At 38.9% G+C, this 26865-nt stretch overlaps 1 protein-coding gene across 1 annotated transcript in view; it reads left to right on the top strand.

The window, feature by feature from the left end:
• PLD5 (phospholipase D family member 5) overlaps positions 1-26865 on the top strand; it is a 115503-nt gene that overhangs the window by 33625 nt on the left and 55013 nt on the right. The window lies entirely within an intron of this gene.

The following is a 26865-nucleotide window of genomic DNA, read 5'->3' as shown; positions in this document are numbered from 1 at the left end:
GTGGCCGGGAGCGGCCACTGCACTCCAGTCTGGGCAACAGAGTGAGACTCCAACTCAAAAAAAAAAAGGAAAAGAAAAAGAATAATAAAATAGGTCCAGCGACAGATGCCAAAGAGGAACAAACAGGGTGCTTTGATAAATGATAATGGGAGGGGCTGAGGAAGATGGGTCCGTTTTTTCCTGTGGTGGTTGGAAATCTCTCTGAAGATGTGGTACTGAGGCTTAAAAGATGAAAAGGCTCAACTATGAGATAGGAAGGGCATGAGGTGGGGAGGTTTGCAGAAGACACAGAGAACTTTTCTAGCTTGATTTAGAACTGGTAGATAAAAGAATCCACGTGACTAAGACCCATGCAATAGACTGTTGGGGGGCGGGGATGGGGATGGACAGGGGCACACCTCAAGCAGTCCCTCTTCTAAATTCTTTTACTTTCTTACAATTCAGTGGCCTTCATCTTATCTCTTTCTTCCTGTTCAAAAACTTCAGTCTCTTCAGTACTTTAGACAACTCACCTAATTATCTTTTCTGTTCCGCTAACAGTTCTCTGTGATACATACTCTGAAGTTAAAGCTACCATCCTTTCTCACTTGCCTAGTTTGCTATGAACCTTTTCCAACTTCTTGGAGGAAATTTTTTCTCAAACATGCTGTGGTCAGACACAGCAGGAATTTATTAGTTTCAGTTTTTCCCTCTGAAGCCATCCCTCTTGGACCTTTTATTGGAAGTGCAATGAAGGGTTTAAGTCAGAGGAAAGAAGTATCTGAATTACATGTAAGATTACTCTGGCCTCTGGATGGAGAAGGGGACAAGAATGGGAATGAAATCTGACCAGTAAGGAGAGTCTCACTTGCAGGATGACAGTGTGTTACTGGGTGGAGCATAATGCAACACTTGTGGGCTCTTGACTCACTACTGAAAGGAATTTTAGAGCAGCCAGCAAAGTTTTTAAAACAGAGTCTATTCAGAAGAGAAAGAGTGGGAAAGAAAGAGGTTCATGTCAGAGAAAGAGTTGGCATGGATGGGTCTCTTGAAAACAAAAAACAAAAAAACCCCTCATTTTTGCTCTTGATTAAAAGTTTGATTTAATATCACAATAATTGATATGCTGAAGAGGGTGGAATATAGGTATCCACTACACTATGGAGAGAGTGATAGGCCAGGGGTGTGGGCTTTTCCCAGAACACACATTTTGCCTTTAACAGGAGACTTGCTAGACTTGTGGAAAATACAAAGTCATAGGCTAAAAGGTAGACTGATTAATATTTCTACACCCTTGATAAGTTAAGGGTTGGGGTTAAACTTTTGACCTTCAACAAGGAGCCTAAAGGATTCCTAGTGATTATGCTAAATGATGAGCTGAAATGTTGGGCTGTATTATTCTTAAATTGTGATGGGGTTTTCTTGTGATGAGCTGAGGAGTTGGGGTTGACTGGTGGGTCCACATTCCAGCTTGGACTGCAAGAAAGTTGTCTGGACACTTCCCTATTTTAAACTAAAAACTGCTCCCCAGAAATTCATCTATTCACAGGGGGTGCCAAAGAAAGAAATGCATTCACATTTTAAGAAAGGAAAAAAACTGTATTAAAATTGTAATACTCAATATATACTGATAACAAAAGATGAATACAAGTCGCATTTCATTTCTACAATCACAAGAGATGTTCAAAGTGGTTGCTATCAACGTTTAGATGCTTCTGGTTACAGCAAACTACTGCAGGACTTGTTGCGCTGCGAGGCCTCCTGGATCTTCCCCTGTGCACATCACGCACACTACCATGAGTCGAACTTAACACGAATGCGTACAATGGTTAGGTGTGTTGGAAGTTCTGCTGTATACTCATGCCTACATTGTCATTATACTTCTACAACGTTCTCAAGTTTCAAATACCACTTCAGAATGGTCTTGCACTCCTCCTTACAACCGTGCTTTCGCCATTTTCTTTGGCTTTCTTTCCTGTCGCATGGTGACGCTAGCATTCATTTGATTAATGCCATCTTTTGAACAAACATCATACTACACATGGCTACCATAATTCCATCCTACTTCGAAAGTAATATTTAGATAAACCTCTTAAAACGTGTATACATTTTTTTTGACACTTGTGGTATGTCTACCTACACCACCGTGCCTCAAGTGGACATGAGGAAAGAGAACAGATTAGCAACCTACCCTAGAGGCAACATCAGAAAAACCTGCTGAAACTGGGGAGAGGGAGCCATTGGCAGTCATACTTGATGGTGGACATCATCTCCTCAGATGAAGAAGGTGGGTGGCAAGGATAGGTTTGGACATTTTAATTCAGAGATACCCGTGAGGAATCCAAGAGGCAGTGTCAACTAGGCAATTAAATATACATCCTTGGGGCTCAGAGGTGAGATCTGTATTAAACCACAAGTTGTGCCTCATGCAGGCTGGTCTGCAGCTGCCTTATACTAATGCAGCCATGCTGGTTGTGCACCTGCTGTCTCTTGCTTGGCAGTGCCCCAGCCGGTTCTGTTGTTTCCAGGAGTTGGAGGGGATTGAGTCTTTCTTTTCTCTCTCTTTCTGTTTTTTTCCCCACTGGTTCTATCATCCCCCACACTGTCTTCCCCTGTTTTGTCCCAGTCTGTGGTCTCCTCCTTTTCCCCACACATTCTCTGTCCCTCTTTTTATCTGAAACCCATATTCAAGCCTGTATTCCCATCTTCCCGTCTGCTGATTTTGCTTATGATCTGACAGCTAACTCTCTCTTATCTAATTTGTCTTGCATCTTGCACTTCTTTTCCCTTTTCTTTTTTCTGCCCATATCTGGGTTTGTTCCATTTTCCACAGCTGTTTTTTTTTTTATTATTATTTCTTCTTTAAAAAAAAAAGTTCTTTTCAAATTCTGAATTATAAATAAACAATACTTTAGTTTCCTAATCCCATCTGGGGAAAGCAGGTGAATTAAATGTTTACAGTTCTTCTTTTTTTTTTTTTTTGAGCCAGAGTCTCACTCTTTCACCTAGGCTGGAGTGCACTGGCATGCTCACAGCCACCACAGCCTTGATCTGCATCTGCTGGACTCAGGTGATCCTTCCACTTCAACCTCCCAAGTAACTGGAACCACATGATTGTGCCACCACACCCGGCTAATTTTTTGTGATTTATTTATTATAAAGATAAGTTGCACAGTTGCCCAGGCTGATCTCGAACACTTGGACTCAGGCAATTCTCTCATCTCTGCCTCCCAGATTGCTGGGATTACAGGTGTGAGCCACCATGCCCCATTTACAGTTCTTTCAAGGAAAAAAAATTACCATAGTTTCAGTCTTGGAGATTTTCCTGTGGTTCATGACTGCCTTCATGAGAAGCAGGCATTCTTAGGTGTTAATTTCATTATTACTGGTACATTCTATTCCAATCTGTTATGCATTTCTCCATTGGCTATGTCACTTGTCCCCTTTTCACCTCCTTTGGCAGGTCACAGATTACAAGTGCAGCCAGATCCAAAGCTTTTCACAGAGTTCCCTCCAATTAACCCCTTTGAAAACCCAGCAGAGAACAAAGTTCATGATTGTCTTGTTTCAAAACTGCTAACACCAATTGAAGTTTAACCTCCTTGGGCTAAATCTTCCTCTGGGCTCTGTAACAATTCACATAAACAGCCATCTTTTGTCTTTTAATTTTTAAAATAAGTAACTGGGCCGGGCTCGGTAGCTCAGCCTGTAATCCCGCGCCTTTGGGAGGCTGAGGTGAGTGAGGCTGAGACGGAAGGTTTGCTGGAGCCCAGCAGGCGAGGCTGCTGCCCAGCAGGCGAGGCAGTACAGCCACTGCACTCCAGTCTGGGCGACAGAGTGAGACTCCAACTCAAAAAAAATAATAATAATAAGTAACTGGAAGTTTCCATAGAATGGGCATATGTTGAATGAGTGTTTGTCATGTGCAAGACACTGTTTGCAGCTAGCACAAAAAATGTAGACTGCAGAGCACCTCGTACTGTAATAGGAATATAGATGAGGGCCTAGGGAGCACGGAGAAGGAGAAAATGTCCTAGGCTGCTTGGGGACATCACAGCGGGTATTCTTCCAGTATGAGTAGAATCTCCCCAACACACCATCCCTGCCAGCCCCAGCTATCTCTTGGACCTCAACCTCTTCCACTTTCCTCGTTCACTACGTTCCTGTGGTACTGAGCTTCCTTCTCCTTGAACGTGCCAAGCCTGCTCTCCTTCTCAGATCCTAGCATTTGCCATTCCTTCTCCCATATGTTCCATCCTTTATTCTGTGCTCAGTGCTGCTCCTCAGATCAGCTTTTCCTAAACTCCCCAGTGTGACAACCAATCGCTCCTTGCCATATTGCCCAATTTTATCTTCTCAGCATGTACCTGTGCCTGAAGTTATCTAATACAATTGTTTATTGCATATCTTCCTCTTCTTCTGTAAGTAAACCCCCTGAGGACAGTGACTTTCTCTCTCTTGTTCAGTAGCCTAGTCCCAAGTACCCAAACTGGTGACAAATAGAAGGTGTTAAAAAAAAAAAACCTGTTAACTGACTGATGAGCATCCCATCCTAGTCTGCAGAGAGCTCTAAAAATCTGTAGCAACGTCCTTTATCCTTTGCTGCCTGTTTACCACATTACCACAGACTATGCCAAACAAGTCCAGCTCCTTTCTCATTTTAGTATTTGCAAAGTACCGCTTTTGATCATAAAGAACCTCTCTCTCTCTCTCTCTCTCTCCCCCCCCCCACTCGCTCTCTCGCTCTCTTTCTTTTCTTTTCTTTTTTTCTTTTTTTTGAGACAGGAGGGTTTCCTTCTGTCACCCAGGCTGGAGTACAGTGATACTATCATAACTCACTGCAGCCTCAAACTCCTGGGGTTAAGTAATTCTCCTGCCTCAGCCTTTCGAGTAGCTGGGACTACAGGGTTGCATCGCCATTCTTGGCTAATTATTTTTTTAATTATTATTATTATTTTTTTTGGTAGAGACAGGATCTTCCTATGTTGCCCAGGCTTATCTCGAACTCCTGGCCTCAAGTGACCCTCTTCCCTTGGCCTTGAAAAGTGCTGGCATTGCAGGCATGGACCACTGTGCCTGGCCCTCTCTTAGTTTGACAATCTAACCAGTATCTCTTATGCTATATAGACTTAATGAGTCATCATGCAGGAATTAAATATTATGTCTTCAAGAAAAATTTAATGAAAAAAGCAAGTTGCAGAATTCTATATGCAAAATCGTATATGTATATTAGTATATGCATTTTAATAGTGCATACATCAGTTATGAATATGCACGGTTGCAAATAGCAACAAAAATTAACACTGGCTTAAATAGATCAGTTTGGTTGTTTTATACAACAAAAAGTCTATGGGTAAACAGTTCAGGGCTGATATAGTGGCTCAATGATACTACCAAGGGCCCTGGATCTTTCTGTTTCTCTATCTTTAGCCTCATGTTTGTTATGTCATGTCAAAAGGTGACTGAAAACTCGTAGTTCTCTCATCTGTGTTCTAGGTAGCCAGTAGTGGGAAGGATGATGGTACAAAAAGCAGAGGACAAAGTGATCACTCCCGCTAAGGGCTTCACTGTATTTGGGAAGGGGAGTCTCCCAGACATTTCTCTTACATCTCATTGGCTGTCTGTCACCTGGCCATCCGTAACTAGAGAGAGGGATTATGGCTGGATGCTGGGTCAACCGATTGACAGTGTTTGCCATAGTGGATAAGCCTGAGAAATTCATTTAAGGCTTGATTTTAATCTCCTTTGATACTAGAACAATACATATGAGTTACTTTTATATCAGTAAAAATTTGAAAATTTTAAGAAGCTACCTCTCATGTTTCATCTCAAAGCCTTCATTTTAATAAGTGGGTCATGTGTTTGTTTACCTCAATTTGTGGGTGGTAAGAGAACATATTTTAGAGTTGGAAAACCACACATTCAAATCCCTTGTGTGTCTGTGACTAAGTTGCATAATCTATGAAATCCTATTTCTTGATTTGTAAAATTATGATTGTACTATCCTATGCAGCATTTGTGAAGATTACGTGAAATTGAGTGAGAAAATATAGAAAGAACGTAATAGTTTATCAATAACTAGTTTTCTTCCTCCTGAAAATTCTTGAAATACTGTATCTTTCTCATATTACCTCTGTTTTGCCATCATTTTTAACTGTTTGTGTAGTTTTCCTTTTCTTAGCTTTTCCTTATGAAGGCCAGTGACTATACTTTAAACCAATTAGTGTTTAGTCCATAGTATATGGCCAACCAATGTATTAAAATTAAATTGATATTTTATTAAAACTGCTTGAATTACCCATCACAGGATAATTACCAAGACACTGATCATAACACTTTTTCCTCTGGTTAGGATATGGGTAATGAATTGGGATGGTCGCCAAGCATCTATTTATGGGTAATCACTCTGAGTCTTACTGACAGATGCTGGTACCACAATTGTCATCAAGAAGCCACAGGGGTCTAGGGTCTTCTGGAATCTTGTCAAAACCACAAGCTGTGAAGCTTTTTCATTCTTTCCAAGAAAAAAAAAAAGAAAAAGACTCTTATGTTAAATTTAAAATGCCAATTTTAAAAAAATGAGCAAAGAGGCATATTCTTTTCCTTCCATTCCAAAGATATAGCCAGTGTAACTTATGTTAGAAAATGAAAAGAGAAACCCACTAAAGTTCTAATTAGGGGAGTTAAGAGACTTTTAAGGGGTTCATGAGTATGATTCTCTGACAAATAAGTAATCTCTCTTCTGTAATATCTCTAGGCCCCAGCAAGCCTTGTGGTGCTGTCTTATCATTTGTTCTTGTCTTATCTGAAAATAAAACAGAATTCTGTTCATGGCCATCTAGAAAATAGCTGCAGTTTTTTCTGTTCTTCTCTTCCCAAATCAAAATTGTGGAAAACCAATACACGTTATTCACAGTTTTATTAATATTCTTTGCCATAATTCTTATAAATAATGTATACATCTAATTATTCCATTTTAGAAGTTTCTAGTCTGGTGTATTGATAATTGCTTTTACCAAGCCTTTTTGCTTCACTCTCTTTATTTCCTCCTTTCAGAAGTGCCCTAACCTGGGGTAGGTTCCCACTGCATTTAGCAAATGAAGCATTTATTCATTATGGTAGCCATGTGGGGCTGAGCTGCTTTGATGATATGGGCCAGTTGGGATACAGACTCATTCATTCCAGGAACACACTGTGATGAATGTATGTGTTCCCCGGTGGATTTCAAATGACATCAACCTAGACTGCCAGCTGTCTTTATAAATTACTATTACCCACGTTTTCTGTCATTGTTTCATGCAATGTGATGCTGAGTAAGTCAGTCAAGCCACCTTCCTTAAGAAACCTACTACAAGCCGGGCTTGGTGGCTCAGTCTGTAATCCCGCACCTTTGGGAGACTGAGGTGAGTGGATTGCCTGAGCCCGCGGGTTCGAGACCCGCCTGGACAGCGAGACCTCATCTCCACAATAAAAAAAAAAAAAATCAGCCGGGCGTGGTAGCACATGCCTGTAATTCTGGCTACTTGGAAGGCTGAGGCGGAAGGATCGCCGGAACCCAGCAGGTCGAGGCTGCGGTGGCCAGCAACGGCCACTGCACTCCAGTCTGGGCGACAGAGTGAGACTCCAACTCAAAAAAAAAAAAAGAAACCTGCTACAAGGTGGAGAAAAAAAATACAAATTGAGGGAGGATGTCCTTGGTCTTGGTAGGAAAATTCTGGGTGATCCATCCCTGGGTTCTGATTCTTGGATAGCTCTGTTGATTGCCCTTCATCTCAGGAATCCGTTTCTCCTGTCCCATGGGAAAAATAACAGAGCACTTTAATGCTTCCTGCCCTTCCATACACAGTTCCACACTTTTCGGACACTTCTTTTCTTTGATAGTGCAGTGAGTTCCAACAGTGGAGGGTAAGGCGTTTTAACCTTCAAGTTTAAAATTTTTTAAACCTTAACTTCTCAGTGTCAGAAGAAAGCATAAAGCTGTCGTTCCCAAACCGTACACTTAGGCACCCTGGGACACGGAAGCAAATTTAGAGATGCTGCAGGATATTTAAAATTTTCAAGGCAAACACAGCAAAATGTGTTACTCTGGTCACAATAGAGCTACTGTCTTGAAGGTGTTCATAACAAGGTTCTTTGGGAAACAAGGTTTGGAGGTGTTGCTTTAATAAAAAGCAGGTGCTAAGCAAAAATTTCTGTGGACCAGAAAATGAGGCAGGGTCCAAACTAATTCCAAAGCTAGAGAAGTTGTGCAGTGCCAAACAAGTGCATGTACCCCATTAGTAAGTAATTGTGACTATTGAGAAATTAAAAAAAAATTATTTTCATTTAAGTGTACAATGTTTTTCAATTGTTAGGGTATAAATAAATATGAAGTTGTTTAGACCTAACTACTTAGTAAAGTATACTTTCAGGTATTTCTCTTGACTTAGAGGTGCCATGAAGTGATAATTATACTGAGGGTGCTATAATACAAGAAAGTTTGAGAACGCTTGCCACAGAGTTCAGCTAGTCCAACAAGTCTAGACAGTCATTGGAGAGCATCAAAAATATTTAACAAGAAAAGATGTCTTAATAAAAACTAGAGTAAAACAAAACATACTACAGTTTATCATCAATTGTACTTGTTAAGGGAAGACTACAAATTATATTTAAAAATGAATACTTGAGTTAGTTCATGGACATTGTATTAATACTCAACTTTCCTTTTGCTGTTGTTTCTTATCTAAGTTAAGGTGGAATAAAATAAAACATCCACCACCCCTTTTCTTTAGATGGTATTATGGTTGGCTTTCTATTTGCTTTTGATTGTATTTGAGAATTTGGGAACAAAAACCATCACAAAGTGAAGGTGACATGTAATCAAGGGATGTAAGAAAAGACATGAATAAGTCCTGGAGATGATATAGATAGATAGATATAGACATAGATAATTATAACCTCAGCATAATAAGAAAGTCAACAATTTTCCAAAAATACTTAAAACTTACACCCTTTTGGAGAATACACTTAGGGAATCTCAATAAGTATCTAAGGAGTCTTAAGGATATCCTTGGCCCAGTGCCAAAAAGTTCAACTTATTGAGCTTAACCTGCATGACAGAGCAACTGCGAGTTCCATGCCCCTGGGAGAGGAATCATGAGCTACTGAAACTACAGGGCTTCCTACAGGAACTACTGGGCTTCCTGACTTACAGGAAAAACTGCCCAAGAGGGGAGCAGATGAGGTACTGTTTCAAGAAGAGCATCTTACATATAAAAAATGGTCTTGCATTTATCTTCATTTATATCACAGGAGGGAAATAGAAACTCACTAGGACTGGCGCTCTCTCTCTCTCTCTCTCTCTCTCTCTCTTCCTCTCTCTCTCTCCCCCTCTCTCCACACACACACACACACACACACACATATGCCTCACACCAACACTTGGTGGTAGAAATTATCATCCTGACTTTTACAGCTGAGTAAAGATTAAAGAATTTACCCTAAAAGGGAGAAGATAGGCAAGGCTCATTTAGAATTTCACTTTTTCAATATTTTTAAACAAAACATTTTAATAAAAATTATTATTAAATTAATTTTAAAAATTAATATTTATCAAATAGCAAATACTTTTGAGCTCTGTCTTTAGGGAAATGATTATACATAAGTTGGCAAAGAAAATTATATAGACTGTGGACAGCCTGCAATGCTAATTTAAGAAGTTTGAGATTTAGCCTTTAAATATTGGAAGGTCATTGAAGATTGTTTGACCTTGACTTAATCAGAGAAGTATTTTAGAGAAAGGAAGTCAAAAACAGTACGAAGGAGATGTTTACAAAGTAGTCAGTGGTACTTTAAAGCTCTTTATTGGAGCTGCTTCCAGAATGGTGTTGGGCTTGGGAAGTAGAGGACAATAGAATGTTCTCTATAGCAGTGCTATTTAATAGAAATATAATGAGACCTATGTATGTTATTTTAAATTTTCTACACATCAAAAAAAGTTTGTAAAGGTAAAAATAATATTTTATTTTACCCAATACATCAATATGAAAAATTATTTATACATTTTATTTTTTTCATGTCATCAGCCAAATTCGTTGTTTATTTTACACTTATAAAGCACTTCTCAATTCAGTCTAGCCCACTTTCAAGTGTTCAGTAGCTGCACGCAGCTATTCACCACTGCACTGGATAGAGCAGCTCCAGAGTCTTTCTACTCCAGGTGTGATCTGCAGAACAGCAGTAATGGTATCATTTGAAAGCGGGCTAAAAATGCAGAATTCTCATGCCCCACCTCTGACTTTTTGAATCATAGCCTACATTTTAATAAGATTCTGCAGGTGATTTGTGTGCCTGTTAAAGTTTGAGAAGCACTGTCTTCTAGAACAGTGGTTCTCCATATGTGATCCTTGGACTGACGGCAGCAGCTGGTGCCTCACCTGGGATTTTCTTGGACTCCAACACAGACCTATCGAAGAGAAACTCTGGGGCCAGAAATTTGAGTTCTTACAAGCTGTCTAGGTGATCCTAATGCACATTCAATTTTGAGAACCAGTTTTAGAACATCTCCTCTAGCAAAGATATCATTATGGGTTTTCTCATGGGCCTTATATTTTGAGATATTTTTCCATAATCCATTATATTCCTCAAGGAACCTATATTGATTACCACTATCATTACTCAGATACATATATCTCCACTGATACCACAGGGAAGGGAATGAAAATTCATTAGGATATTAATCTATTGTCTCATTAAATATATATATATAACTATTAAAATAACTTTTAATACAAACTTCTGATCAGTATGGAATAAATTCTTCCATTTTCTGAGCACCTCCTATGTCTCAGGTCCTATATCGGATATTTTACATCTATTTCCTCTGACCCTCTTTCAACTCACATCTCATAGATGAGTGCCACAATTTCCCAGGATCTGCATCTGGTCGGTGACAGCAGGTCTCAACCCAGGTCCGACTGACGTCAAAGCCTATGTGCATACCCTCTTACCACCCTGCCTCAGCACTACTTTGCTACGTTTGAATAATTTAAACCAAAAGCAAAAGCGCTTAAGATGTTGGTGAGTGTATGCTGAACGTGTGATATTTGAAACACTGAAAGTAGCTCACAACTTAACTCTCCGTCTACATACATACACACACACTCAGTTCTACCTACACTGCCTACAATGACTTCAGACCAGAAACCACAGTCCAGGGCGGCAGAGGCACAAATGAATCTAAAGTAGAGAAGGGTAACACAGCATTTAATATCTTCATAGCAGTGCAGCACTGGTTTGGGGTAAGCTAGGAAGGAAATGAGAGTAAAGGAAAGTCCTCTGCCTGTCATAGAAGAGTATTTCATCACAGATATTGCTTAGAATTGTGGGCACAAGGTAAACAAGCCCAGCTTTTGTCAGTTTTAATATTTTTAAATTCCCTGAAGACAAGATGTCCTCTTATTGCTTACCCTGGAGCAAACTGCTCCCTACCCCATTATTTCATGTTCTCACAGAAAATAATGGGACATTTTGCCGAGGATCTCTCCTTAGGCTTTCCTAGGGTATGAAATGTTCTGCCGATTAATGCATAAGAAATATACTCCATAAAAGTCTTCAAGAGAGAAGATAATCCCCTCACTTGTGCCTGTCTAGAACATAGCTCTGTGTGAGTGACTCACCAGCAAGGGATTGCTCATACAATTATATAAAACAAGTATGTCAACAATTACAGACAGCAATTCAAATATTCAAATATTCTCTTCAGGGTATCCTGAATACCCAGCTCACTCTGCGTGTTCCCTGGGTAATTTCTGGATACGTTGTGGTGTTGAAGAGGACTCTGACAATCAGTCTCATTTTTTTTTCAGTCCCAGAGAAAAGTATCTCTTCAAGAAATTAGAGAATATGAAGCTTCAAAGCCATTTTTCTGAATTATAACATGTTTATGTCCTTTCTATACATATGGTGAGATCAGTGGCTTCTTGATCAGGTCAGATTTAGTACTTATTTTCTAAAGTCAATCATCATTTTTTGTGTTCTGTAATAACACAGATTCTGCAGCACAGAAGCAACTTGTAATTCTGTGGAAACTGCGTTGTGATTTGACTGTTAATTAATGCACTTGTAACTGGTGGTATAACATGATCATCCTACTCTCTAAACAGAAGAGTTGAAACAACAACATCTTGTCTTCCTGAAAACCTATGCTTGAAAATAGTCTGGGAAATTCAGCACCAGAGTAGTAATTGGAAAGCATCTAGTAGAAAAAATGGCCCTAGAATGGGTTAGTAAAGAGACATTTCCACTTTATGAGGGGGACTCAAAAAACCCGGAATTATCTTTTGCCAGAGGGGGACCCTTGTAGTACACTCAGAATTTGTTCCTCCAGATCAAATAGTCAACCAAAGATTTTATCTGGAAGTTTTGAGAAAGTTCCATCACGATTTGCAGAAGAAACGCCCCAAGTTGTGGCAAATAGGTGACAGGTTCTTTCACCATGACAATGCACCTGCCTATACCTCACTGAGTGTTCAGCAATTTTTGACAAATAAATGGCATGGCCCCAGTGCCCCATTCATCAGATCTCACCCTGAGCACCTTTTCTGTTATTTCCCCGGATGAAAAAAGTCCTAAAAGGAAAACATTTTTGCCGATGTGCAAGCAGTGAAACAAAAGATGGCAGAAACACTGAAAGGCATCAAAATTGATGAGTTCAGAAACAAAATGTTTTGAGCAGTGGAAAATTATCTGGATAAGTGTATTGCATCAAACGGAGAGTACTTTGAAGGTGACTGAAGTTTAAGCATGTAAAAATAAATACCCAATTTTATATAAATAAATTCTGGGTTTTTCCCCCCAGTCCCCCTTCATACAAGTTCCATTCCTCTCCAGGATATGGTGATGGATGGACCTCAAAGATAGGAGCATTGCAAGTACATTGCATTAGGGCTTACAAAGTTATGATAAGTGAAAAGGGTTCCACTCTGTCTCCAGCTGAACATTGCAAGTTGGATCACAGGATAAACTGGGATACTGATAATATTTACACAAAGGTAGAATAGTTGGGGGGTTTATAACAATTACATATGGCAGGTCTATGACATGGGTAGTCACAACAGCATTTTAGTATATAGAGACTGGGTAAAGACAGTTCTATACACTGGATGAGCTCTAACCTGGAAAGCTGTTTCAAAACATTGATCAGCACCAAGGAAAGCTCAGGGAATGCACATGTTTGTTCTCAATTAACCCATTTTTATCTAGACAGTTGGTTAACAACTATTTCAAGAAGTGGGCCCGCTCAGTGGTAGAGGGCTAGCTATTTACATTCTGTCTGGGTTATGAGGACAGGGGCTGAGTCTTTGTACCAGACTCTCCCTGTTCGTCCCTGCCATGTTTTCTGGATAGGTTTGTAGACCTTGTGGAAGGTTGTGTGTAACTCACCACCCAAGCACTTTTGGGCTCAGCAGTGATAAAAGATCAATGGAAAGTCACTGTTTCAAGGCCTCAATAGCTACTGTATTCTCAATCACAGCAAAAGGGATTCTGCTCTATTCTTGAAAGAGGAGTGTTTATTCACAGATTTTATGAAAAATGATGAGATTCACCAGTCTAAAAAGCAGAAATCAATTGGGTTGACCTGCTCTAATTTAAAATCATTTAGTTGGAATTGTCTTTTGTGTTTTTGAAGCTACTAATGGTTGCACAAGAAAGAGTGCCTTGGTGTATATTAGGGAAGCCCTTCTTGTATTTACATACATTGTTTATGGGGGAATTAAAGCACTCTCAGCCAAATGAAGTGGTTTGAGATTATTGATTACTTAAGCTGCAGGCCCAAATTCATTAGGGCTCCTTCTCTCCTCCCTTTTCTTTGGCTGCATAAGTAGGAGAGGCCCAGAAGTTCATTCTATAAAACTTTATAAAATCAAAGCTCTTATGGAAAAAACTCTGTGTGAATGAGAGAAGTGTGACATGTAGAGTACATTTAAAGAAGTGTTATTTTATTATTTTTCAATGCGTACATCATATACCACATCAAACCAGCTACAGATGCAATTGTCACGCAGATGTTTAGCAGCAGATTGTAGCTTTAATGAGCCAATAGCTCATTTTTAAGCTGCTTGGTTTGCATACCCTCAGTGGTACTCAAAATACATTGGTACATTTAACTAGGTTAAAGATGAACTCCTCAAAACCTTTAAAATCTTCTCACTTCATAAATAGTGCAAATGTATACTATGGTTCTGCTCACATGATTGTAATATCACATTTATTTATTTAAAATTAGCAAGGAATTATTGTATATATTCTATTTCTTACTATAAACTTGGACTTGAGAAAAGCTCTCTTTCCCAAGGCTATTTCGGCCAAACATTCCTGTAATCTCACCTCTGTGTGAGGTGCAGTGGAGTTCCTGTAGCTTCAAAGTGCTTTTTTTCTCTTCTCATCTTTGATATGCTGATAGTTACTAAACTGTATCCTCAACAAAAAAAATATTCACTAAGTGAAAAAGCAAAAAATTAAAATTTATTTTCATCAGCAACATGTTCATGGTACCCTGCCATTATAAAGACATGCATATTTGATTCACTGGTCCAATTAGTATATTCTTTGTTTTCCATCAAAGGCTTTCTTTAAAGACTGTGTCCAGTCATCCATGTTGATAACATGAATAAACAAACATCTGTAAGATGATTGAAAGACCACCTGTTCTTAAATTGAGGTTTGCATCATTATCACTGGGTGTTTGTTTGTTTGCTTGTTTGTTTGTTTTTGTGAACGCTAGAGATTCTGATTCCATCAATTTGCAGTAGTGCCCCAGCATGTGCATTTTGAAAATGCTAGTATATTTTACTGGGCAGCCTGCTGAAGAATCATCTCCTCCTCAAGCAGACATTCAGTATTTATGTATAACCACATCGACTCATGATTTTTACCTCCTTATCCTCAGTAGAGATTGAGTAAACAATTATTGAAACGTTTCAAAGGCAAACTGCTATCAGCAAAAAAGCATAAGCAAATTGTCCACCCAAATCCTCACACGAAGGGGTGTCTAATATACCAAATTATTTTGTGTTTATCTCTGCCATGGTATACTTCACAGATTGCTTTCACATAGGCAGTTCATTCCCAGGTATGTCTTTACCGGATGTGTGATTTGGAGTAAGTCTCTACACTTCTCTGTGCCTTGGTTGCCTCACCTGTAAAATGGGAATGAAAACCTGGTACCTACCGCATAGTGTTATTGTGAGCATTCAACAAGATTAGGTATGTGAATTAACATAAAACTTTGTCAGGCAATTATTAAAGATTTCATAATGCTAGCTGTTATCGTTGTCACTATAATGCTACTATTACTGTCACTGCATCTACCCAGGACCCTGCTCTAGTCAACTAGCTGCACGGCTACCTTTTTTTTTTTTGCCTCTCATTATTGAAAGGCTACCAGAAGGCAGCAAGTGACTGTGACTTCCTTTTATTTTTTTTTAAGTTGTAGTCTCACCCCATCGCCCAGGCAGGAGTGCAGTGGCATGCTCACGGCGAACTGCTGGGCCCAGGTGGTCCTTCTGCCTCAGGCTTGCAAGTAGCCAGTGCTACAGGTGTGTGTTACCACGCCTCACTAATTTCTGATTGATTGTAGAGACAAGGACTCGCCAAGTTGCCCGAGCAGGTCTCAAACTCATGGGCTCAGGCAATCCACTCCCCTTGGCCTCCCAAAGTACTGAGATTACAGGCTGAGCCACCGAACTTCCTTTTTTGTTGTTGTTGTTTTTTCTTTTAGAGACAGAGTCTTCCTCTGTCTCCCAAGCTGGAGTGCAGTGGTATAATCATAGTTCACTGCCACTTCAAACTCCTGGGCTCAGGCCATCCTCCTGCCTCATTAGCAGTTGGAACCATAGGCTGTTACCACCATACCTGGCTAATTTTTTAATTTTTTGTAGAAACGGAGTCTTGCCACAGTTTCCCAGTGATCTTAGCCTCAAGTGCTCCTCCAGCCTTGGCCTCCTAAAGCACTGGCATTATAGGCATGAGCCACCATGCCTGGCTGACTATGATTTTATAATAGGGATGATTGTAAATCCACTCTAATTTATAAAACCAAATTATGTCTCATTCTTTTACACTTTCAAATTGTCAGTAACAGAGTTGTATGTACAACTCACAACTCAATGGACATGCAAACACATCATACCACTGGCCACAGGCTCACAAAATATACTACTAGTCTGTCCTTTTGAAAGAAGGGTGAATTCTTCCATTTTCCCCAAGTTAGCTTCCTTCCTGAATAACCGTGTTATCAGTTAGCCCTTGTTTAGTCAATAACTTCAAGTAAAATGTGGTCACTTCCTTAAGGAAACGGTATTAATGTTCTCTCTCTATTGGAAAAGAAAATAAGGAAGGATTTCAAAAAACCTGTAGTAACTAAAGAGGTGGAAAATCACTTGCTGAATGAAATCAGTGTTGTCCTGATGTGTTCACTTTTAATAGACTTGCGATTTGTTTTCGAGGTTGGAAATTTAATGCTGCTCTGTGCCAAAGAGAAAAGCCTAGTGGTATTCAGAGCCCAGTCAGGGCCTGTGTGTGTGTGCGCACACATGTGCATGAACATGGGTGAATAAAAGCAAGTGTTGGTTTGCGAGCACTCAGCTAAATTGGGGTTCCGGTACCAGACCAACTAGCAAACTTGTCCTATGGGAAATGAAGAGGAGTTAGAGATAGGTGTTTACAGTATGCCTTTTACAGGATCCTTCTTTTACCGAATGGACGACAGACTAATGCCTAGGAGTCCGACATGCATCCAGGGAGTCCCTCACACAGGGAACTTGCTTATCCTGGCAGATGACTTCATGACTCTTGTCTAACCCATGTCCAGTTTATGCCTGCCAATCACTCCAGCACTAGAAGGCTGAACGGGTGTTCTTCCAGGTATCTCAGGGAAAACCCAGCCTGGGGCAGCTTCAGGTTCTTCAAATGGCAGGTGCAAATTCAATACACCACCGTGATAGGAAATCATTTCAAAGATTTGTACTTACAGATCCTGGGCAAGAAGGGCATTAGGAGGGGAGTCCTCTATCCTGGGGTCACACATGGGAGAAACGAGGAGCCAGGCACAGAGAACGAGAAGGCATGGCAGCTTGGAGTATGTAAAAGGACATAGGGTGTGTGTTACTTTAAGTTCATGGGCAAATGCCTAAATGATCCATTTAAAGAAGGCCTGGGAAGACAAAAGTCCATCTACGAAGCAGGGGAAATGCTTAAGTTCTTATCTCTAGCCACCAGCTTGTGCTATCTAGGTGTGGTATAGAACTGGAAACTGCATCGAGGGTAACTGAGCCCTGCTCTGGTATGAAAAAGTTAAACTTATATTCAAAATGGATGCCAAGACAACATAAAAGTATAAGAATTCACCCCAAGTGTATTTTAAAATAGCATTAACTTTCCTATTTTCCTTAGTTTCCAAGTGTTTACCAATGTGAGGATTTGAAAAATTATTTCTCCGCACCCCACCCCCACCCCACAGTCTATATTTCACATCCAGTAGGTTGGCTGCAGGCATTTGTTTTCTTTAAGGCTACACACAACCTATTTATCAGACTAAGGATGTGAACAGGCTTTTCTTAATTTCCCATAAATAAAATCTACAACTTGCACTGAGGAAGATACCTTCTCACAAAAGGTCATTGAAACCTCGAGACAGTGAAAGCAGCTTGTCCTGGAAATATTGCTGCATGATGGTAATCACAGTTCAGATCATGAGCACTTATTTATTCTTGTTAAAGTAAACTGTCAAGCCCTGTTCTTGCTCCCTTTCAAAAACCAGCATTTTACTAACGTGAAAGGATTATAAGTAAAGAGGAGAGGTGGGAAGTTACTTGAACTGGGAAAGACCTCTCACCCCTAATATATTCTCCCCTATGGAGTTTTTATTCCTTTTTATGGAAAAGCTCTTTGTAAGATAAGAAATTTTCTGTTAAAACTAGGGTGATGCTGGCAGGTGGGCAAATAGTCAGACATGTAGTCTGGGAAGGTTATGAACAGAATTTGCCTTTTAGGAAGAGTAGCAGGAAATTTATAAAAGAAAAATGCAGCTGGACTCGGTGGCTCAGCCTGTAATCCCGCGCTTTGGGAGGCTGAGGTGAGTGGATTTCCTGAGCCCGCAGGCTTGAGACCCTCCTGGGCAACTTGGCGAGACCTCATCTTTACAATAAATCAAAAAATTAGCTGGGCATGGTAGCGCACGCCTGTAGTTCCAACTACTTGGAAGACTGAGGTGGAAGGATCGCCGGAGCTCAGCAGGTTGAGGCTGCAGTGGCCGGGAGTGGCCACTGCACTCCAGTCTGGGCAGCAGAGTGAGACTCCAACTCAAAAAAAAAAAGAAAAATGCCTTCAAAGATTTACAAATAACATATAAATACTTGGAAATGAATCATGTATGCATTGAGTATAGAAGCTAGCCTGTAGTGGTGGCTCACATCTGTGATCCCAACAATTTGGAAGGCAGAGGCAGGAAGATTGTTAGAGCCTCCAGTTCAAGATCATCCTAGGCAATATAGCAGGACCTTGTCGCTACAAAAAAATTAGCCAGGTGTGGTGGTGCATGCTCCTAGTCCCAGCTATTCGGGAGGCTGAGGCTGGAAGATTGCTTGAGCCCAGGAGTTCAAGACTGTGATCACGTCACCATGCTCCAGCCTGGGTGAGAGTGTAGTCAAAAAAAAAAAAAAAAAAAGTTAAGCAGCTGTATACTAATTTGTAGAAATATTTGGAAGTTGCTGGAGAGGGTGTGGCGAAAAGGGAACACTTCTACACTGTTGGTAGAAGTGAAAACTAGTGCAACCTCTGTGGAAAACAGTATGGCGATTCCTAAAAGCTCTAAATATTGACCTCCCATATGACCCCGCAATCCCCCTACTGGGAATATACCCTGAAGAACTCAAATCACTCTATAGAAAAGATACCTGCACACGTATGTTTATCGCAGCATTGTTCACAATAGCAAGAACCTGGAAGCAACCATGCTGTCCATCAAAAGAGGACTGGATTAAAAAATGTGTTACATATACACGATGGAATACTAAGCAGCCATAAAAAAGAACAAAATCATGAATTTCGCAGCAAGCTGGATGGAACTAGAGTCTATAATACTGAGTGACCTCTCACAGAAACAAAGATCTGAGTATCACATGTTCTCACTCATATAGTGGACCTTGAACATCCAACATAATAGTATAAGAAAATGACTGACAGTGGTGAGAAACTATGGGGGGGGGAGGGGAAGGGAGATGGGATTAATGGTAGTAAATATCTGTCTGGGGACGGGGAGACACCCCTTATCAACAAGGGTGCCTAAACAAAGCATATTTATATACCTAACCCTTAACTGTACCCCACAATATCATAATAAAAAATATTGATTAAAAATAAAAAAATAAATAATAAAATTCTAGTTACATGAAAACTTAAAGAAAAAAGAAATAATTGGAGTGTCAAGTGAGATAGCTTAGACAGTGCTTCCCAAAAGTGGTGTAATAAAGGCTTTGATAGTTAAAAGACTCCTAATGATGCAGAGGTGGAAGGAGCCTTTCTCTCCACACTCCCATAATTCCATTGTACATGTCAAGCAGATTTATTAGCTCACCAAATACATGCTTGCTTCTATATTTAAAAACAGTCAAATGAGGCTGAGTGCAGTGGCTCATGCCTGTAATCCCAGTACTTTGGAGGGTGAGGTAGGAGCATTGCTTGAGTCCAGGAGTTCAAGACCAGCCTGGTCAACATACCTGTTGCAAAAAACAAAAACAAAGAAACAAAGACCTACCTATACACCTACACACACACACACACACACACACACACACACACACACACACTCATATACACACACACACACACTCATATACACACACACAAATGAATTTGCATTCAGGTTTTCGAGAAATTCATTTTTAAGACTCTTCGTTTTTGTTTCTAGTGTCTTTCTCTTGCCTTGAATTTCATTCGCAAATGAAATAACCATGTCCTGGTAATTGACATGGCTCAATGTTTGTAAGACATCAGTGAATCTGGAGAGTGGGCACATGCCTCCAAAACCATACAGGAGAGTATGTTTAAATTTTTAAAACATCTGGAAATTCACTGGGAAATTTTGACAGACCCTTTCAGGGGTGTACAGTTTTGTTTGCATAAAGTATAGACACTTTTTATGTGCAAAATTAGTTTTAACGCTTACGTCCCCCACATTCACTTGGGTTTTTGACATCTAGTGGGGTTAAGGGAAATTTGGCTTTCAAGAACAGATGGTTTTTCTAAACTTTCCATAATTGCATATAACGACATGAATTTATTTTTTTCTGCTTTCAGATGCACGACCAATATCTGGATACTAAGAATTTGACTTCCTTTACCCAAATGCCTCTTTAAAAATAATGATAATAATGTCTTTCACAGACAGTCACTTATCCTCTGCGTATATGTAATCTTCTAAATTGGCTCCCTAAAAAGCCTCAAACTTTGCCAAGATTGAGGAATTTAAGGATGAAATTACTTATAGACAGCTGGAGACTTTTCGCATCTGTTGGAAATTGTATATATAATGCATTATATATTCATAATACCATAAATATGATATAGATATTTCTTAAGAAGGTCCAAAAAGTAAAGTAAAAGATATTTTTCTCCAAGAGAACTGACCTTTGTGGTCTCCCTGATCATCTTCTCTTCTGCTTCCTTCCTCTCCTTCTTTCTTCATCTTTTTCTTTCTCTCTTCCCTTTGCTGAGTGAATGAGAATATCAATTTAACCCACCCCCAAGTCCCTGAGACATGAAAAGACAGGAAAGATACTGGGAGAAAGAATGAACGGACAGTAGGTTTCACATTAAGTATGTAATAAGAGTAAGTGACGTCATTGTCCAAGTTCAAATTTATGAGAATTTCCTTATTCTTCTGACCTGTTGATTGAGCATCCTTACCACCTATTTCTTTTTTTCTTTCTTTTTTGTTCTTTGGATTCTAACTCAATTGAAATAAAATCCACACAATATTTCTGTCTTCTCAGTGACAACAGTTAAGACTTGAGGGAAGTATTTCCCTCTTTCCTTTCCTTCACTTATATTTTTATAGATGCCTTAATTCTTTGCATATTCCCAAGATTCACATGGCTTCAGAACTAATACACATCTGATAAACACCAGTTGGATACAGATATTAGGATGGACTGGATCAGAAAGCTGCAGGGTCTCTGCCTACTATTTTGGGGAAAGGTGGTATTGATTATTGCTAATGTGATTCTTTTTTTGCATTTGCTAGACTTTGTACTTTGTACTTTTGTGTTCAGAACATAAATGAGGGACACTGATGTCCTTTCTTCATCTTCCCAGGTTAGACAGGTTTTGTTGCCATGCTACCATCGACCCTCCCACCCCAAATATTTCCAAACATAAGACTAATGCACATGCTTTATGATTCTCATATAACTTTAGCTGTTTATTATTTCTAATTTAGCAGAAGACTACTTTGCAAGATTTTTTAAAAATATTGTAACTGAGAGAGTAAAGCTCCTTGTAGCTTTTCAGCACCACAGCCTTGATCTTAAAAGAGGAGCTAGAAGTAAATGTTTGTTAAAAATATTCAAACATACAGTAACATCCTGTGTAACTAATGTCTCATGCTTGAGCAATTTCTGATACATTAATGCTATCTACAGGACCGAGAAAAGGAAATAGCTAAGTCTAGGCAATAAATGTACACACTGACTTCCTGGGGATTTAGGGCCACACAATTTTCTTTGCATTTTAGGTTTCTCAGTTACAGAGCAACAGTAATCATATTGACCTGCTTCCTAGGTAATGGTTATAGTCACTACCTATTGGTTTTTCAACTTATAAACTAGTAGCCTGCCAAGAGAAAACAAGGATTGATGGATTGCAACAATGGAAAAGCACTTTAGCAGTTATAATGCTTAGCAAAGAGCACCCATTTTATCTGGAGGAGAAAGAAATGTTCCTTCCAATTGAATAAAAAAAACTTGTGGCTTCCAGTGTTCCTGATTCTTTCATTTTGTAATGTCACTCAATGGAAATTTAATTTCGTATAAGATTTAAAGGAGCATTTAACTTCCAATGCCAACCATTTAACTGAATAAATGTCCTCATCTCTCATCTTCGTGACTCAATTCATTTTATATTTCTAAAAAATAGTATGCCAAATTCTTATTTCTTGCCTACCAAGTAGGCCACAACTAGCCTTTGAAAAATGCAGTGTTTGCTCCACTGTAGAAATTGAACAGCTATGTCTGTTGTTCTGAGATGTCCAGCTTGCAAGGATTCATAACATAAACCAGAGTAGAAATCTTTCCTTTTCTTATGCCATGACAGCTCCAACTCTCCATGTGGCTGTACCTTAGATTGAGAAATCATCAAGGGCTTCAAATATATTCCTAATAGCCCTTGCTAGAAATTTATAATCTCTTGTTTCTTGGTATATATTACTTCTAGAAGAGATCTTAACCACTAGAATAAGCAAAGAAAAGAAAAGGGAGAGAAAGAGGTGTTGAAGATCCCATTGAAACCAGGGGAGAGTCCTCTAGTTCTGGGAGTCAGGGACAGGTATGCTTGCTGAATGCAGACCTACACGTGAGGCTGGGGCAGACTCACTGAGGAAGCCCACCAACCATAAACACAGCGGCTGTCTAATATTAAAGCTTAATCAGGAAAACAAAGATTTCCCTATAATAAGTTAATAGCATTTTATTGGTGAATGGAACATGCACATGAAGAGATCACCACTGAGAAGCAGTGCAAAGGACAGACCTAAACTGAGGGTGGAGCAGGTATTGACAATACCCTCCTTGAAACCATGCCACACCCTAAATACAGAGTAAACACTAGGGCAATTTGAAGACTTTGGTTTACTGTGGGTAATCCTAACAACAACAGCTAAGTTTCAAACCCAGCTAAAATTGTAACTAGATTGCTTAATCTTTCCCTACTCAATACCTAGAAGAAAGAAATGCATGTCCCTTATCTATTAGCATAAAAACTAATTTGCCTCAGTCTGTACTACCTTATACAGGATGTCTAGATTTCATTTTAAAAAATTAAGGGGCATATCAAAGTATTAAGAAAAAAGAGTCAAAGCAATCAGCAGAACCAGACTCATATGAAACAGATACTGAAGCTATCAGACAAGGAACTTAATACTAAAATAGATGGTAAATTTCAGTAGAGAAATGGAATATCTGAGAAAGAATTAAATGGAAATGCTAGAAATAGAAAACAAAAAGAATAAAGAATGCCCTCAAAATGCTTAGCAGTAGAGGGGACTCAGTTGATGAATCGATGAACTTGAAGATGAATCAGTAGAAATTACTGAAAGAACAAAAAAAAAATAGTAATAGGAACAGAATCCAAAAACTGAAAGACAGTGTCAAAAGATTGAACATTAGCCAGGTACAATGGCTCACTCCTATAATCTCAGCACTTTGGGAGGCGGAAGAGAGAGGATTGCCTGAGCTCAGGGGTTCGAGGCCAGCCTAGGCAACTTGGCAGGACCTCGTTTCTACAATAAATCAAAAAATTAGTCAGATGTGGTGGCATGCACCTATAGTTCCAGCTACTTGGAAGGCTGAGGAGGAAAAATCACCTGAGCCTAGCAAGTCGAGGCTGCAGTGGCCATGAGCATGCCACTGTACTCCAGCCTGCTTGACAGTGAAACACCAAAAAAAAAAAAAGATCAAACATTTATGTGACTGAATTACCAGAAGGAGAAGAAAGAAAAAAATAGGACAGAAGAAATGTATGACTAGGGGGAAAAAATTTGCAAACTACACATCTCACAAAGGCCTAATACATCCAGTATCTATAAGGAACTTAAACAAATTGACAGGAAAAAAGAAATTAAAAAACAGGCAGAGGACATGAAAAGACACTTTTCAAAAGATGACATACAAGTAGCTAATAAACAAGAAAGAATGCTCAGCACCAATAATCATCACATAAATGCATATCAAAACCACAATGAGATACCATCTCACACCAATCAGAATGGCTATTATTAAAAAGTCAAAAAAGAACAGATGTTGGCAAGGTGTTGGCAAGGTAGTGGAGAGAAGAAAATGCTAATACAGTGTTGGTGGGAATGTAAGCTAGATTAGTCCCTGTGGAAAGCAGTTTGGAGATTTCTCAAAGAACTAAAAATATATCATTTGACCTAGCAATCCTACTTCTGGGTATGTACCCAAAGAAGCATAAAGTCTTCTACCAAAAAGACACTTGCATTTGTATGTTTATCACAGCACTATCCATAGTAGCAAAAACATCAAACAAACCTAGGTGTCCATCAACAATGAACTGGATAAAGAAAATATGGTCTATATACACCATGGTACACTAAAAAGCCTTAAAGAAAAATGAAAGCATGTTCTTTGCAGCAACTTGGATGCAGCCGGAGACCATTATTCTAAGCAAACTAACACAGAAACAGAAAACCAAATATCATCATGTTCTCACTTATAGGTGGAAGCTAAAAAAAAAGAGTACACACAGACATAAAGAGGAGGACAGCAGACACCAGAAACTCTTAAAGAGGAGAGGGAGGGGGCTAAGGATTGAAAAACTACCCATTGGATACCATGCACACTCTTTGGATGATGGGCTTAGTAGGAGTCCAAACCTTACCACCACACAATATACCCATGTAACAAACCTGCACGTATACCTTTTGAACCTGAAAAGAGAAGAAAGAAATGTATGAACAGCCAAGAATGTTTCAAAAATTAATAAAAGACACCAAGATCCAAGAAGTTCAAGAAACCTCAAGCATGAAAAACATAAAAACAAGCAAAACTTAGGCATATTCAAACTACAGAAAACCAAAGATTCAAAGACAAAGATAAAATTGAAAAGATGTACTACAGATAGGAAAAATGACAAGAATTACAGTAGCCTTCTTGTCAGATGCTGTGCAAACCAGAAAACTACAAAGTGATGTCTTTAAAACGCAGGGAGAAAAAACATTGTCAAGCCAGAATTTCATAATTAGTAAAATTTTATTTCAACATTAGAAACAATGAAGAAGAAATGCAATTTTTCTCTAACAAGCAAAAATTGAGAAAATTTGTTACCAACAGAACTGTATTACAAAAGATGTTAAAGAAAGTTTGCTAGGCAAAAGAAATATAGTAACAAATAAATTTGAATCTATACCAAGTAATGAAGAGCACTGGAAAAGGGATAAATGAAAGTAAATATTAAAATATTTTTTTTCTAGCCGGGCTCGGTGGCTCAGCCTGTAATCCCGCGCCTTTGGGAGGCTGAGGTGAGTGGATTGCTGAGCCCGCGGGTTCTAGACCCGCCTGGGCAACTTGGCGAGACCTCATCTCTACAATAAATCAAAAAAGTAGCCGGGCGTGGTAGCACGCGCCTGTAGTTCCAGCTATTTGGAAGGCTGAGGCGGAAGGATCGCCGGAGCCCAGCAGGTCGAGGCTGCGGTGGCCGGGAGTGGCCACTGCACTCCAGTCTGGGCGACAGAGTGAGACTCCAACTCAAAAAAAAAAAAAAATTTTTTTTCTTACTTTGTTATAAAAGATAACTGATGTATATAAGAAAAAAAAATGATGTATTGTGTGGTCTAGCATGTAGAAAAGTAAAATGTATGACAACAATAACACTAAGGATGATAGAGAAATTGGAAGTATGCTGATGTAAGGGCCTTATATTACATATGAAATGACGTAATATTATTAGAAGGTACAGATTCATTAAGACTCTAAATTGTAGAATCTAGGATAGCAATTAAAATCACCAAAAAAAGTAAATAGTGCTTAAACAATGAGCTGAGAATGGAGATAAAATTGGAATAGTGAATAATAATCCAAATGAAGGAAGAAAAAATTTAGAAACAACTAACATTTAGAAAAAATGGAAAAGAACTCTGAAGATGATATATTTTCATTCAACTATATCATTAATTACATTAAGCATAATAGTTCTAAATACACCACATAAAAGACAAAGATTGTCAGATTGGTTAAGAAAGTAAGGCCCAACTCTATATGGTCTACAAGAAACCCACTTTAAATGTAAATATGCAAATAAGTAAAATATGAAAAAATACTTACCATGCTACACTAGTCAAAAGAAAGCTGGAATACCTATAACAATATCAAAATAGACTTCAGAAAAATAGTTATTGCCAGGAATAAAAAGCAACTTTGCATTATTATAAAAGGGTCAATTCTCCTGGAATCAATAATAATCCTAAATATATATGCACCTAATAAGAGAGCTTCAAAGTATATAAAGCAAAAACAGATAATGCTATTAGGACAAATTTTAAAGACCCACAATTATAATTGAAGATTTCAACATTCACCTTGCAGCAATTCATAGAACAAATAGAGAAAAAAATTAGTAAAGACATTAAAAACTTGAAAAGTACTGTCAGCAACTTGACCTAACCAATATTTATAGAACACATTATCTTAAAACCGTAGACTAGATATTATTTTCAAGTATACATGGCACATTTCTCAAGATATTTCACATTATCAGTCATAACACAAACCTTACACATTTCAAAAATTGAAATTATTCAAAATTTGTTCTTATGGCATAATGAATAAGATCTGTGAATCTATAGGTGAAAATTAGAAATGAATAAAGAAGATATCTGTAAAATATCCCATATATTGATTATGTCAAAAGGAAACCACCAGGAAGTTGGATAATATTTTGAATTGAGTGAAAATGAAAGCACAGCGTATCAAAATTTGTGATTTCAACTAAAGCAATGCCTAAGAGAAACTTATAACACACAAGGATTTAGTTTGGAAGATCTAACATCAGTGAAATCAAAAACTGGTCCTTGAACAAATTAACACTATTGATCAACATCTAGCCAGACTGACTAAG

The sequence above is a fragment of the Carlito syrichta genome, unplaced genomic scaffold, assembly GCF_000164805.1.
Source record: "Carlito syrichta isolate Samal-C Ts95f unplaced genomic scaffold, Tarsius_syrichta-2.0.1 Scaffold301897, whole genome shotgun sequence".
Lineage (NCBI taxonomy): Eukaryota > Metazoa > Chordata > Mammalia > Primates > Tarsiidae > Carlito > Carlito syrichta.
This window is presented reverse-complemented; position numbering and strand designations above follow the sequence as displayed.